The following is a 15527-nucleotide window of genomic DNA, read 5'->3' as shown; positions in this document are numbered from 1 at the left end:
ATGTAATCATTAGGGCTAAACTGATTATTTTAAGATGTTTGCAAAAAAGCAACAATGCAATGAAAAAGTTCAAAGAATTGTGTTATTAATTGTGTTATTTAAAGTGGTTGTAAAGGCTGAAGGTTTTTTACCTTCATGCATTCTAACACCCCCCCTAATACTCACCTAAGTCTCAATCCAGCAATGTGCACTGGAGTCTCGGTTATCCCGGTACTCCCTCTTTTTAATGTTTGAGATAGCAGAGGAAGCCATTGGCTCCCATAGCTACCAATCACAGCCAGGAGCCAATGAGAAGAGAGATAGGGCGGGGCTGAGCCACGGCTCCGTGTGTAAATGGATACATGGAGCAGCGGGTGCCCCCATAACAATCTGCTTGCTGTGGGGGCACCCAACAAGAAGGAGGGGCCGAGAGTGTCATTGGGAGGCCCGAGAAGAGGAGGATCTGGGCTGCTCTGTGCAAAACCACTACACAGAGCAGTTAAGTATAGATATGTCTGGTATTTTAAAATATATATATATATGAATACGCCCCACATCCAGAGGAGGAGAAGGTCTTCCACACTTAAAATCATATTATTATGTCACTTTACTGGACCAATTTTATTATTGGTGGCACCCTTCCAAAGAAAAAACATGGTCCAACATGAAATCGCTTCCTCACACCCAACTTACACCATACAGTATGCTGTTCTCACCACAAACTCCCATTTCCAAAACTCATATCAAACACTCATGCATTCAAGCTACCATACAAGCTTGGTTTGATCTCCACACCCTTAAATCGACAGAAACCAAACAAATACTTACTCCAATTACAACACTTCATCTCATCACTCCCTCCCTACCTCTGCTACAATGGGAAAACCGTGGCATCTCCTTCATACAAGACCTCTATACAATCCATACCTTAGATTCCTTCCAGACCCTTCAGAGAAAATTCAACCTTCCCGACAATGAACAGTTTACATACTTAAGAATAGCTCACTCCCTACAGAAGGTAAATATCCCATTCTTTCTGAAAATCCCATCCACAGCATACCATTTTTTAAACAAATCGCAGTACCCAAAAAAAGGGATTTCAACATTTTACACCTATATAACCAACTCTCGATTTTCCCTACAAACTTCCTCTCTCTCCAACTGGGAGAAACTCCTTTCTCAACCAATTCTACCATACACATGGGAGAAGACCTTTAACATTACTCATAAAGCATCCCAATGTAGCTCCCACTGGGAATCATACATGAAAATCCTACACCAATGGTACCTAACACCAACCAAACTTTCATTGTATTACCCTCAACGCCCATCCGCCTGTTGGAGACAACGTGGAGAGACAGGATCAATTCTTCACATACTTTGGGCATGTAAATCCCTCAGATCCTATTGGAACAGCGTTTTTCAGCTTCTCACAATAATAGCTGATACTCCAATCCCACCAAACCCGGCTCTGGCACTCCTCCATATAGGGATCGACAAATTCCCCAGGGATTCTCGTACAATTATTATTCATACACTATCAGCTGCTAAGACTAATCTCACTAAACTATGGAATTCTACTAAATCTCCCTCCCTCTTCACACTTATATCAGATCTCAACACACAATGCGACATGGAAAGAAGAACAGCTCCCACCATCACATCCTACCACAAGTTCAAACTCCAATGGTCTCGATGGCTATAGAACCCAAACTGCACAGTAAAAGACTGATACAATACCTCTGCAATGCCTAGACCCTTCATCCAAAACTGGTGCATATCTCCCCCCTATCCCCCTACCCACCTCCCCCCCCCCCGCTCTCATTCTTTCACATGTTCCTCACCCTCTCTACTTAACACCACCACCACAATACGGTTCACACCTAACCGAGCATACCTCTCAGGTCAATGCAACTTAGACATTTGTAATCCCCAGCCAAATGGTGGGGAACGCACCTCACACTAACGCTTTCTTCTACTTGACTGTGAACTGTATTTCATGTTCTACACTATTCTTATACCCTGTTGTTATACTGAAATACTTCAATAAAAATATTGAAATATAAAATATATATATATATATATGCCTTTAGAATCACATTAACACTCATGCGCATGAATACTCCATCTTACATTCATATATCATAGTCAATAACTTTGCTTATGTCAATAACGTCCATTATTCCTCCAAAACTGTGTCTGTGCAATATTACCATCAGAGCTCCACCACCATCCACACAGGCTGCTTACCTACGAACATGACATATAATGAAGTTAGGTTAGATAGCATCTTGTTCTTTACTGTGGGATTTCAGCACCTCTGGATTTTTACTGGATGTACCAATAGAGAATCTTCTACATATACTGTATCAGGTTTCAGGGCAAGCTTGTTTTGGCAGCGTGGAGGATTTAATTTTGTTTATTTGCGTTAATGTTCAGGGTTTGCAGATTTCATGCTGGGTTTGGCGAATGTCCAGCGAAACTGAACCCAGACCAGCTCTCTCATTCCTACATTGAAATTTATTTGTTATGTCTATTAGGAAGGTAAAATAAATACTTGCTGATCTTGTCAAAAATATTGTCAACTTATAACATTCTGTTCTCTCTGCGTGTGCTGACTATTATTAGTTACATTCTGTACTGTAGGCCTCTGAGGAATACAGAACCACACCATTCTGTGTGCTAGACAATAGGAGAGGGGTGGGGTCCAGTTTCTTGTTTCTGTTTCTATCTTGTTTCTGTTGTCCTGTTGCAGTTACGTGAGTGACTGTTGTTATCCTAGGACTGAAAATGTGTTCCTTGCAGAATCACCTGGTGAAAAAAGAAAACTAATACACAACAACATCTAAGGATGGGTAAGCTGCTATACTGTATATTACATTTTGTTTTTGTGTTTAGGTATGCTTCTATTTCAGGAACATTTGCTTTCTTTCTCGCAATGTTCACATTTTTGCAATTTCTTTCTGTTAGTATATTTCTTACTTACAGACGTTATTATTAATTTATTTAATACACCCACAGAACTTTTCATCATTTGGAATTCATCCAGTTTTTGCTTAACCTTGTCTGTCACTGTCTTGAACATTTTTTCAGAATCATAATGAAAACTTGTATTGGTAATCTGCTAAATGTGTAGCTTTAACAAACATTAATTACACTTTGCAAAACAGTTTTTTGCTTTGCATGTGTTTATTTTTGGCAGATGATCAATAGGGATTGCTTTTTTTTTTTTTTTTATAGCGTATTTCAATATAATAAATGAAAATGTTTCATTTGAGATCTATATTGTGTTGTTACTTGCACTGATTTGCTGAATAATAGTTGCTGCAATGAAATCAACCTTAGTTAGCCCTGTTGTAAAATATTAAATAGATATCATAGTTAAGAGATAGATTGTTCCTGGATGCAAGGCTTAAAATAGATGCCAACTCATAATATGCCAACTTACAAAGGATAGAGTGGTATAGAATACAACGGCTTCTTTTTCTGGCCAAGCTGATGTTGTAGATGTAAAATTGATATACCACACAAAATGATCTGCCATAACAAGATTTGCTTTTATAGCAGATACTGGTGTGTTATTGCTCTAGTTCAAAGCTATTGTACCCTTGTTAAGTAGTAAATAAGTTTGTTCAGTGGGCATATTTTAAATAAAGCATTTTATATGAGAAAACCTTAAACCAGCGGTTTACGGTTTGCTATACATTAAAATGCACCTGCCACATTGCTATAAATGATATAATGTGTAGAAAGATGGTAGTGGAGATAAGAGATACCTTTATTACTTTTTGCAGTTACAAACCCCCAATGGATTGCCCAATATGTCCTCATAGCCCTAGAATGTAGAAATGATCAAAATCATCTTGGTTTTATATGGATAGCTAGGATCAAAAGTGCTGAAAGAAAGGCTTTTATCATATTTATTTGTATAAGGTCAGCAAATCACAAATATAAAAGCTAGCTACATCTAAAGATATGTTTTGCCCTTGTTTTTGTGAGGTTTGTTTAAGTCAGGAAAATAAAAGCATTAATTTGATAGATTGATGGTCTGGTGTTTTTTTTTCAGTTACCCTATGCCTTATGCTATCCTATCTAACAATACCTATGCACAGAAGCTGTTGTTAACCATTTATTGCCCCTTCTCATGCCACAGCTATCTTTAATTTCATAGATAGCAGCAGTGAAAACTCTGTGTAAAAATCATCTATGTCTTCAGAGGTCTGCCAACACAGCCAATAAAAAAATATATACAATTTTATCCAATTGGAAAAGAAAAGACCAGGCAAACTTCAAGGACATCAGACTTCCGAAGATAATGTAGATTTTTACAGATTTCATAACTTCAGTGCAGGGGCAGACTGACAACTCATGGGGCCCCCGGGCAATAGGGGATTATGGGGTCCTGGTGTCCTCGCCCACACCCAAAAAAGCCTATGAAAAAGCCAAAGAAATGTACCAGGGGCATCTCATGGGGCCCCCTACTGACCCTGGGCCCTCGGCCAGTGCCAGAGTGTTCGAAAGGTCAGTCCACCCCTGCTTCAGTGTAGGGATTGGACTGAGACATGAAAAATTGTTCAATAAATTGCTTACAACAGCCAATATGAACAGGTACTGTTAGAGATGGCATAATGAATAGCAATCACATGCAGGTCTCCTACTCACATCTAGACAACCTGACCCCGAACTTATAGTGCTACGGTAGTGAGCTGCTAAAGGAAGCCCCCACCACTACCACCATCTGTGGACATATCGTGTATTATCTGCACCGTTGTGATGTACTCAGTAAAGGAGGAAACTTCATAATACAGTTTTGGTTACAACTTTGTCATGGTTATCCATAATTTATATTTTCAAAACGTCATGAAAAGTCTCATTTCAGGCAGCTTTTCATTAATATATTGGATTTGTGCTGACTTGAACCACCAGCCTCCTCTTGATAATCCCTTTACGTTCCACAACTGGTACAGAAAGGTTTACCACTACTTTTCAAAGGCAGAAAGTGTATGACCTGTCACTTCTTTCTATAAAAGGAAAAGGAAGGAAGCAAACAGCTCTTAGTATATCTACCAGAGTATTTTTAAAAATTATATTTCTTCATGGTCTGATTTCAAGTAAAGTGAAATAAAAATTATTTAAAGGAAAGTGAATGAACAAATCATTTATCATTGGAAGCGACAGGCTGAAGCGTATATGTAAGAAAAGGAAGATAACTAACTAAAATGTTTTGTGGATGTTTCATTACTACCCTGCAATGTGGAGAAGAATGAAGATTACTTTGAAAAGAAACAATTTTCAGCATTCAGTATGTCAGCATTAATTTAAAATAGGTTATCTTGAAGAGAATTAGTATTCTGTTTATTTGTTTTCTAAGTCTCTGGTGTGTACGGTAATTTGTATACCCAGTTTTATCTCATTAAAAACACATTTGTCTTAGAATGACAATATCTATGATCTAAAGTTTTTTTTTTGTTTTTTTTTAACTACTATAGATTGCCTTTTATGCCCCTTTCCCTTTCACCAGACTTTTGAAACCATCATCATCATGACCAGTCCTATTAAATACTAGTATGACTTCAAAAGATGGCGATACCTTGGTTTTACCTTACATGTAAACAGAACATAGGAACAGAACAGAAGAAAATAATAAGGATATTATCAAATTGAAAATATTAAGCTGTTATTTTCCTACAATAATGCAGAGAATTCTGTTTGAACTTACTTGACCCTCATACACCAAATTCAACTGTATCACATAAGTATTTCCCAAATTAATAGAAAGATGGTATTCTTTATAATGATTGGGCCATTTGATATTAAATATTTTATGTCAAGTTGTTAAACTGATATTTTATATATATATATATATATATATATATATATATATATATATATATATATATATACACATATTGTAACAAGGTTAGCTTGGCAGCGGGTGTGTGTGACCCCTTGGATGAGTTTGCAGCACAAAAACAGGCACAGCAAAACAGCAGTTTAGGTGAGAAAACAAAGTTGCGGTTTATTTACACTATTTACAAGAGGAAAAACATCAAAACAGAAGGAAACATGAAAATAAATCCTTGCCAACTTGGCCACTTACTATACACACAGATTCCCTCGCTATCAACTAGGTGCAGCCTTGTGCTACACCCAGTCCCTATCTCCCTGTTATTTAGAGGTTGGCCACATAGGCGTTTGTCTCACCACACAGACAGATACGAAACTCCCCAGTCTACTCAGGCACAGAACTGGTTCCAGGATGGAGCAACTCCCTAGCAGGCTGGGAAGTTTTATAGAGGCCCTAATGAGCCTACTTGCTTCAGCTGGGCTCATTACCTCACTGCTGAAGGGCGCAGCACTTTCCCTAGTGGAACAAATTCACACAGAGTCTGCATCTAGGACAAATGTACCTGCCATCCTGGATGCAACCAGATGATTTTACCTGCCTACTGTCACAATATATATATATATATACATACATATATATAATTCATTTATTTTTTTCCTTACCAATAAATATTTAATATAAGGCGCACCAGTAAAGCATCATTTAAGAATTAGTATGCCTATTCTACAGGAAAAAAAACTCAGCAGAAGTTGTTTGATTCGCTCTGTAGCTTTGCACAGAACTGTTTAAACAGGCAGGCAGCAAGGAGTAGGGAGAAGAATGAGTCATTGCTCATATTCATGCAGCTTTTTGGTGTACAAATTAGTTTGAGCTATTGGACACTGTGAACAACATTTTTTTTAGAAGATGAGGACAGGCTGCTGGTTTAAAATTAGAAAGTAAAAAAATGTATATGAAATGTTTCATATTTACTCAACTAAAAAGTAAACATAATAAAAAATGTAAGCATAATAATAGGCTATTAGTATTGCACAGCTTTAGAATGGCTACTACTTAATTCTGAAGCATTTTATGTTTCCTTGCTAATTCGCAGTGTGTTGTGCAAACTAAATTCTTTATTACAAATTTTCAATCTCAAAGCTTTTTTGCCTTTTTCTGGTCTTGCAAAAAATATAAAGAAGTATATTTATAAATACAGTATATATACATATACATATATATATATATATATATATATATATATCAATCTAAGGCTCCGTGCACACTGGGCGTTTTAATAATGCTGGTAGTGTTAGCTGTGTAAAGTCACGTTAAAAACACATGTTTTGCAGCATTTTTTAGCATTTTTGCCTTAGCGTTTCGCTGCGTTTTTCAGTGTTTTGCAGTTTTTAGTGTTTTATAATGTTTTTTGCACAAAAAATAAATAGAATTTGTGCTAAAAAAACCCCCAAAAACTCTGATTTGCCGCACTTTTCAGCGTTAGAGCTTTTTTACAGCTAACAAACTCCAGAAAACCACTAGTTGTGGGGGGTTTTTTCCAGCCAAAAAACACCCCTGACAAAAAATGCTGATTAAAGCCTAGGTGTGCATGGGCACATAGGATAACATGCTGGGGAGTTTACTGGCTGTACAAAAAAAAATTGCAAAAGCCAAAAACAGCAGCTGTAAAAATGTCCAGTGTGCATGAGGGCTAAGCCTTGCTCCACAACATCATGTGTGCTCAAAGTAAATTTATCTACAATTTTCATTCAATAATATGTCTGTAAAGGTTTTTATTCACCAAGCTAACATGCCATCTTCAAAAGAATACATTATTTAATTTTAAACATGTTTTGTTATTTATGCAGGTAGCTTCTTAAGCTCCAAAGATTATTAGAACAAACTCCAATAAACAAGTAAATTAGCATATACATACATTGGATATAAAAAGTCTACGCACCCCTGTTAAAATGTCAGGTTTCTGTGATGTAAAAAATGAGACAAAGTTAAATATTTTCAGAAATGTTTACACATTTAACGTGACCTATAAACAGTACAACTCAATTTAAAAACAGACTGAAATCTTTTTTTTGGGGGGGGGGAGTAAACATGAAAAACTAAAATAATATGGTTGCATAAGTGTGCACACCCTCTTATAACTGGGGATGTAGCTGTGTTCAGAATTAAGCAATCACATTCAAAATCATGTCAGTACACATCTGTCAACATTTAAAGTGCCTCTGATTAACCCCAAATAAAGTTCAGCTGTTCTAGTAGGTCTTTCCTGACATTTTCTTAGTCGCATCCTACAGTAAAAGCCATGGTCTGCAGAGAACTTTCAAAGCATCAGAGGGATCTCATTGTTAAAAGGTATCAGTCAGGAGAAGGGTACAAAAGAATTTCCAAGGCATTAGATATACCATGGAACACAGTGAAGACGGTCATCATCAAGTGGAGAAAATATGGTGCAACAGTAACATTACCAAGAACTGGACGTCCCTCCAAAATTGATGAAAAGATGAGAAGAAAACTGGTCTGGGAGGCTACCAGGAGGTCTACAGCATCATTAAAGAAGCCGCAGGAATATTTGGCAAGTACTGGTTGTGTGGTACATGTGAAAACAATCTCCCATGTTCATATGTCTGGGCTATGGGGTAGAGTGGCAAGACGAAGTCTTTTCTTATGAAGAAAAACATCCAAGCTTGACTAAATTTTGCAAAAACACAGCCGAAGTCTCCCAAAAGCATGTGGGAAAATGTATTCTAATCTAATGAAACCAAGGTTGAACTTTTTGGCCATAATACCAAAAGAGATGTTTGGCGCAAAAACAACACTGCACATCACCAAAAGAACACCTTTCCCACAGTGAAGCATGGTGGTGGCAGCATCATGCTTTGGGGCTGTTTTTCTTCAGCTGGAACTGGAGGCTTAGTGAAGGTAGAGGGAATTATAAACAGTTCCAAATACCAGTCAATATTGGCACAAAACCTTCAGGCTTGTGTTAGAAAGCTGAACAGGAAGAGGAACTTCATCTTTCAGCATGACAACGACACAAAGCATACATCCAAATCAACAAAGGAATGGCTTCAAAGAAGAAGATTAAAGTTTTGGAATGGCCCAGCCAGAGCCCAGACCTGAATCCTGTCAAAACTCTGTGGGGTGATCTGAAGTGGGCTGTGCACAGGAGATGCCCTCATAAGATGACAGATTTGGAGTGTTTTTTTGCAAGGAAGAGTGAGCAAATATTGCCAAGTCAAGATGTGCCATGATAGACTCATACCCAAAAAGACTTGAGTTCTGTAATAAAATCAAAAGCTGCTTCAACAAAGTATTAGTTTAAGGGTGTGCACACTAATGCAACCATATTATTTTAGTTTTTTATTTTTACTTCCCTCACCCTAAAAGATTTAAGTTTGTTGTTTAAATGAGTTGTACAGTTACATTAAAGGTGGAAAAAGTGCTGAAATGGTTTATCTGTCATATTTTTTTACATCACAGAAACCTGACATTTTAACGGGTGTGTGGTCTTTTTATAGCCACTGTGTGTGTATATATATATATATATATATATATATATATATATAAAATACCATGCTCAAAAAAAACTAAACACTTTTTAAGCATCAAGTCAATTAAACTCCTGGGATATTGACCTGGTCAGTTAAGTAATAGAGGGGGTTGTTAAGCAGCTTCTTTGGTGTTAATGAAATTAACAACATGTCCTCTAGATGGGCAACAATGAGACAACCCCCAAAATAGGAATGGTTTTACAGGTAGAGGCTACTGACGTTTTTTTGCCCTACTCATATTTTCCGACTGTTTTCGTTAGTTTTGCATTTGGCTAGGGTTCGTGTGACTACTGGTAGCATGAGGCGATACTTGGACCCTAAAAAGGTTACGCAGGCAGTCCAACTCCTCCAGGATGGCACATCAATACGTGCCATTGCCAGAAGGTTTGCTGTGTCTCCCTGCACAGTCTCAAAAGCATGGAAGAGATTCCAGCTGACAGTTACTCTAGTAGAGCTAAAAAAAGTGTAGTGAGCGCAAAAAAATAAATAAACAAACAGCTAGCACAAAGTGGCACTGAAGAAACACATATACAAAGATGCAGCACTAATAAATGAGCAAAAATAATTATGTGAACTAATATCCAATATCTGAATCATAAAGGCCAAAGGAAATGGCAGTGTCCAACAATAATATGTAAATCAATGGTGATCAGCGATGTGAAGGGACATCTGTGACAATCCTCCACCACTATGCACTCACCAGAAGCAAGAAATAAACAGGCTCTGTATGGAAATCCCTCCATGTGATGTGTTTTATCCACTGCAGGAAATGGAAAGATACCCCAATGACCTCCACTGTGAAATGGGCTCTAAATGGGCATTCCTTGAAATGGACCTCCAGTACACCGATCAGTAATAGATCCAAATGTGGCACATCCTGAAAGAAGCTCACAAAGCAGAGCCCAAAGACGGCAGCATATAGTGTAGTAATTTTTTAAAATAGCAATGCAGCCGCGTGGAGCATAAAACAACAAACAACCACTCACAAAGAAGTCCGCCGGACCATCGCATGGACATGCGGTGTGACGTCAGCACGTAGGCTCCTCCCTGAGGTGTTTCATGCACACACACGTTCTCAAAGGGACCCGCTTCATACTGACACCAGCACAGTGCATAACTTAAATAGCCCTCAGGCGCGCGAACGAGCAGGCACCATTTTCTTGAAGATCAGACATCGCATCCTTGTTCCTGATACAGATAAAACTGACCATTGAAAATATGACCATGAAAACCAATGTATATCAATACTACCATACTTGAACTATCAGGCTTTGATTGGATACTGTATATTAATATTGCTATACTTGGGTTATCAAGCTTTAATTCTAGCCAGAGTCCCTAAAACGGATATAAAAATAATTAGATGTCGTAATTTATGGGTCGTCAATGCAATGATCAAAAATCCCATTGCACAACCCTGTAGACAGATATATAACTAAAATTATATCCGACAAAGTTGCGATGAGACCAAGATATTACAGAGAATATGTAAAAACATATATGAAAACTAATATAGCCTCCCTGGCGGTATTCCCGAGTGTAGCTCGGGATAAAGTTTCAGTACCACAAGTGGTAATCCCGAGCTACACTCGGGCTTACCATGCGGCGCTGCTCCGCGATCCCTTGATCACTTACCTTGTCCTGTGCTCCCGCGATGTCCCTCCTGCAGTGTTCCCGGAAATGTAATCCAGCGGATACCGGCATCTGTCTTGTGGGTTCCGTCCCCTGCGAGTGTCGGGACGTACGTGGGACGGAACGGCGGGAAATTTAAAAATGACAAAAAGTGACATTCACTAAAATCACATAGTATAACATTACTGTATCAAACCATTTCACATACATTTTGTCCCTAGTGCTTTGTCCTGTGCCCTGCCTGCATTTTTACTGTTCTTATTGCCTGGAAACTGAGAAACATCCATGGCACCTAAAAAGCATCCCTTTAGGTCAAAAACGGTTTTAGACCAGCTAGAGAACAGCGATAGTAAATCAGAACTACTTGCAGAATTGAGTGATAATGATTCGTGGGGAAATTCGTCATCAGACACTGAAAACGATTTTGCGACTTTGCTCAGTGATGTGCGAACTTGGCGCTATATTTCAAATTTCAGTGTTTTTGGTTTGATTATATTATTGAATAAAATTTATTATTATTATAATACTATTTTTTATGATTATTTTTTAAATTATAATTTATCATTTCATGTTTCAAGTTTTATCCTACCCGGGATGTTTACTAGACTCTTGTTCGGACAGATTTCAGTGAGTTATTCCTAAGAATTACAGGCCTACAATATAAAACGCCAAATTTCCATGCAAAATAATGGTACCGCTTTCAGCACCAAAAATCTGAAATAATCATACCGCCAGGGAGGTTAAAAACATATTAAAAATTTTTTTTTAAGGCTAACAAAAAAAATCAAATTAGTGAATGAGCCATAGAGATACAATAGCTTATATACCCACTGGATACATGCACCATATTGAATAATGTAACTTTAGGTCCACCCCTATACCAAAACTCGCAGAAGTCTATAAATACCTATATATAAAACAATCCAAAACCAGTGTGGAGGCACACTCAAAAAGGCCTCCCTGGTTCAATAAAAAGCTTGTATGTCAACTATTACACTGTTCAACAAATTTTTATTTTTTGCCAGTTTTGGAAACAAAAGGATCCATTTCTTAATGAATTTCACATTCTGAGTTCAAATATAACAATGAAATTTGTCAATTGGCTCTAGTTTTTCTGTAAACGGAAAGTTTTCTACTATAGGCGTAATGACTACATAATGCACAATAATTATATAGATAGATGTCTTTCCACAAATATAAAGCAAGTGATACTGACTACATAACAAAGCCTAAATGGCATAATATATTGCATAGGATTACCAAGAAAAATTATAGCCATAAGCTAAGTTGAATCATTTTAATACTTAGGATTCTCACTAGTTTTGTCTTCAGTTTGTGTCGGTTTTGCTTCTCTTGGCTTTTCTCTTGTATTCGAGGAAAGGGCTATCTCTTACAACTGCACGTGACTACACGCTTCAGGTTCTTCCTCACTTGACTCAACCACGAAGGATTCTGGTGCTTTAGGAATTGGTAGCCCCTCTCCATGAGGAACTGGACGTATTGCCGATGGAATATTTGGATAGTGCACAGATAACTTTTTCTTCTTATTTAGCCCTTTTACAATTGGAAGCACCATACAAAAGTAACAATTACTAACATGATCTGTTGGCTCTCTCCAAATCATTGGCACAGCGAAAGGCATAGATGCCTTTTTTCCATTCAACCATTGCTCCAGTGCCGTCCCACAAGAATTGCAGCATATATGTGGTGCCCAGCTCTTGTCCTGGTCTCCTATCTTGCAGCCAAAATACAAGTTGTAGGCTTTCTTAATCATTCCTGTTATCCTCCTTTTTTGTGAGATAAAAGTTATTTCACCGCAGATATAGCAGAAATTATCTGCTTTATTCACACAAGTTCGAGGCATTACTGAGTAGCCTATATAAGCATAAAACGAAATGTAAAGACGCTGTCGAACTACAATCAGCTACAGATACTGCAGCTTTTATGCAGTGAAGTGATGCAATTAAAGGCTAATATTGCATCATCTCAGTATACATGCAATTTTCTATTGGTCACCAGTATCAATTGCGCAATATGCAGCTGAAGTTGCATCATAATTTTGAATGGCTTACGTCATTAGATGGGTGAATATATCATGGAAACTAGAGCCAATCAAAATTTTTTAGGGTCATTTTCGTTTTCAGCACCCCAAAATTATGTAAGATTAGCTAATTTTATGCCCAAAACTTTTTACCTGTTGAACAGTGTTATCAATAAAACTGTTGACATCTATGTCAATATTATGTCCTAAGGGAACCAAAGTACACATTTTGAAAATCCATTTGGTCTCAAGCATAGATACTGCCCTACGTTTATTATTACCCCTCCAGCGTGGATGGATGAGATCTACACCCACAAACTTTAAACAAGAAGGAACTTTGTGGTGACGATCCCTGTAATGTTTAGAAAGGGAATGCTTCTTGACTTCCTTCCTAATGTTGTAAAGATGTTCCCTTAAACAATCCCTCAACCTTTTAGTGGTTCTACCTATATACTGCTTTTCAGAAGAACACTCTAGAAGATATACTACATATTTGCTAATAAAAGTAATCAAGGAGTCAATGGTATACTCTTTACCGGTAAATTGGGAAGAAAATGAATATAATGTCTTTTTCCGGATGTTATCACATCTATATATTATACACTTATTACAAGGAAAAAAACCTTTTAACCCAGAAAAAAATATGATCTCTTTAGGTAGGTCTACTACATTAGGGGCTATCTTATGTCTTAAAGAGGGTGCTTGTTGGAAGATAACTTCTGGCCTATCAGGTAAAAAATCTGCTAGACCTGGGTCATCCCTAAGGATTCTCCAGTTCCTCTACAGAATTCTCTCTATTTCTCTATGCTGAACTGAGAAACTTGTAATGAAAGGGCAGATTTTTTTAGATCTATTCTCCTTCCTACCCATTAACAGAGATGGCCTATCAGTGTGGGCTGCCTCCTGAATGGCTGTTTCCAGCACTGATAAATTGTATCCTCTCTTTAAAAATCTACCTCTGAGAAGATTTTCACTCTCAGGTAGAAATCCTAAATTGTCACAATTTCTCTGTATTCTGAGGAACTGACCTTTAGGAATACTATGAAGCCAGAGAGGATAGTGACAACTATCTGTAGGGATGTAACTGTTCCTATCTGTAGATTTGAAAAAGGACTTCGTAACAATTTTAGTACTGTCATTAATAAGAGTCAGGTCCAAAGAATGTACTTCCTTGTGATCATACAGATATGTCAATTTGATGTTGAGATTATTATTATTTAAGGTGACAAAAAAGATGTGTAAAACATCATCAATATATCGCCATGGTGACACTGTACTGCCAGGGTGACAGTATGTAAAAAAAAAATAATAATAATATAAAAAAATAAAATAAAAATGTAAAAAAAAATGTTTAAAAATTATAATTTTTCTTTATAAACTAATTTGGGTTATCTTTTTTTTTTTACTAAAAATACATTTTGGCCAAGTATTATGATGCAATATTATTTATTTGCAAAATTTTATAATAAAAATATTTTTTTCAAAATTTTTGGACTTTTTCATAGCAAAAAATAAAAATCCCAGTGGTGAATAAATACCACTAAAATAAAGCTTATCTGTCTCAAAAAAATGCAAAAAAATTCATATGGGTACAGTGTTGCATGATCGTGCAATTGTCATTCAAAGTGTGATAGCACTGAAAGCTGAAAATTGGCCTGGACAGGAAGGGGGTGAAAGCGTTGTCTGGACATGAGGAGGTTAATATACAGTATCCAATCAAAGCCTGATAATTCAAGTATGGTAGTATTGATATGCATTGGTTTTCATGATCATATTTCAATGGTCATTTTTATCTTTATCAGGAACAAGGAAATGGAGTCCACTCGTTCGTGCTCCTGAGGGCTATTTAAGTCATGCACTGTGATGGCGTCAATATGAGGTGGGTCCCTTTGAGAACGTGCGTGTTCACGAAACGCCTCAGGGAGGAGCCTACATGCTGATGTCACGTCACCGAGTCCATGCGATGGTCCAGCGGCCATCTTTGTGAGTGGTTGTTTGTTGTTTTATGTTCTACGTGTCTACTATTTTGCTATTTTAATAAATTACTACACTTTATGCTGCCGTCTTTGGGCTCTGTTTTGTGAGTACCTTTTCAGGATGTGCCACATTTGGATCTATTACTGTACTGGAGGTCCATTTCCAGGATTGCCCATTAGAGCCCACTGGATCTATTACTGATCGGTGTACTGGAGGTCTATTTCAAGGAATGCCCATTTAGAGCCCATTTTATAGTGGAGGTCATCGGGGGATCTTTCCATTTCCTGCAGTGGATAAAACACATCACATGGAGGGATTTCCATACAGAGCCTGTTTATTTCTTGCTTCTGGTGAGTGCATAGTGGTGGAGGATTGTCACAGATGTCACTTCACATTGCTGATCACCATTGATTTACATATTATTGTTGGACACTGCCATTTCCTTTGGACTTTATGATTTAGATATTGGATATTACTTCACATAATTATTTTTGTTCATTTA

General features: G+C 37.4%; 1 long non-coding RNA gene across 1 annotated transcript; it reads left to right on the top strand.

The window, feature by feature from the left end:
- Window positions 1–2727: 2727 nt before the first annotated feature.
- Window positions 2728–15103, top strand: LOC149466057 (uncharacterized). The gene is made up of 2 exons (XR_016312176.1): window positions 2728–2834; window positions 14851–15103. It is a non-coding gene; the product is annotated as an uncharacterized LOC149466057 (long non-coding RNA).
- The last annotated feature ends 424 nt before the right edge of the window (window positions 15104–15527 follow it).

Source organism: Staurois parvus, unplaced genomic scaffold (assembly GCF_062004578.1).
Source record: "Staurois parvus isolate SC_StPar_1 unplaced genomic scaffold, SC_StPar_1.0 ptg000133l, whole genome shotgun sequence".
Lineage (NCBI taxonomy): Eukaryota > Metazoa > Chordata > Amphibia > Anura > Ranidae > Staurois > Staurois parvus.
This window is presented reverse-complemented; position numbering and strand designations above follow the sequence as displayed.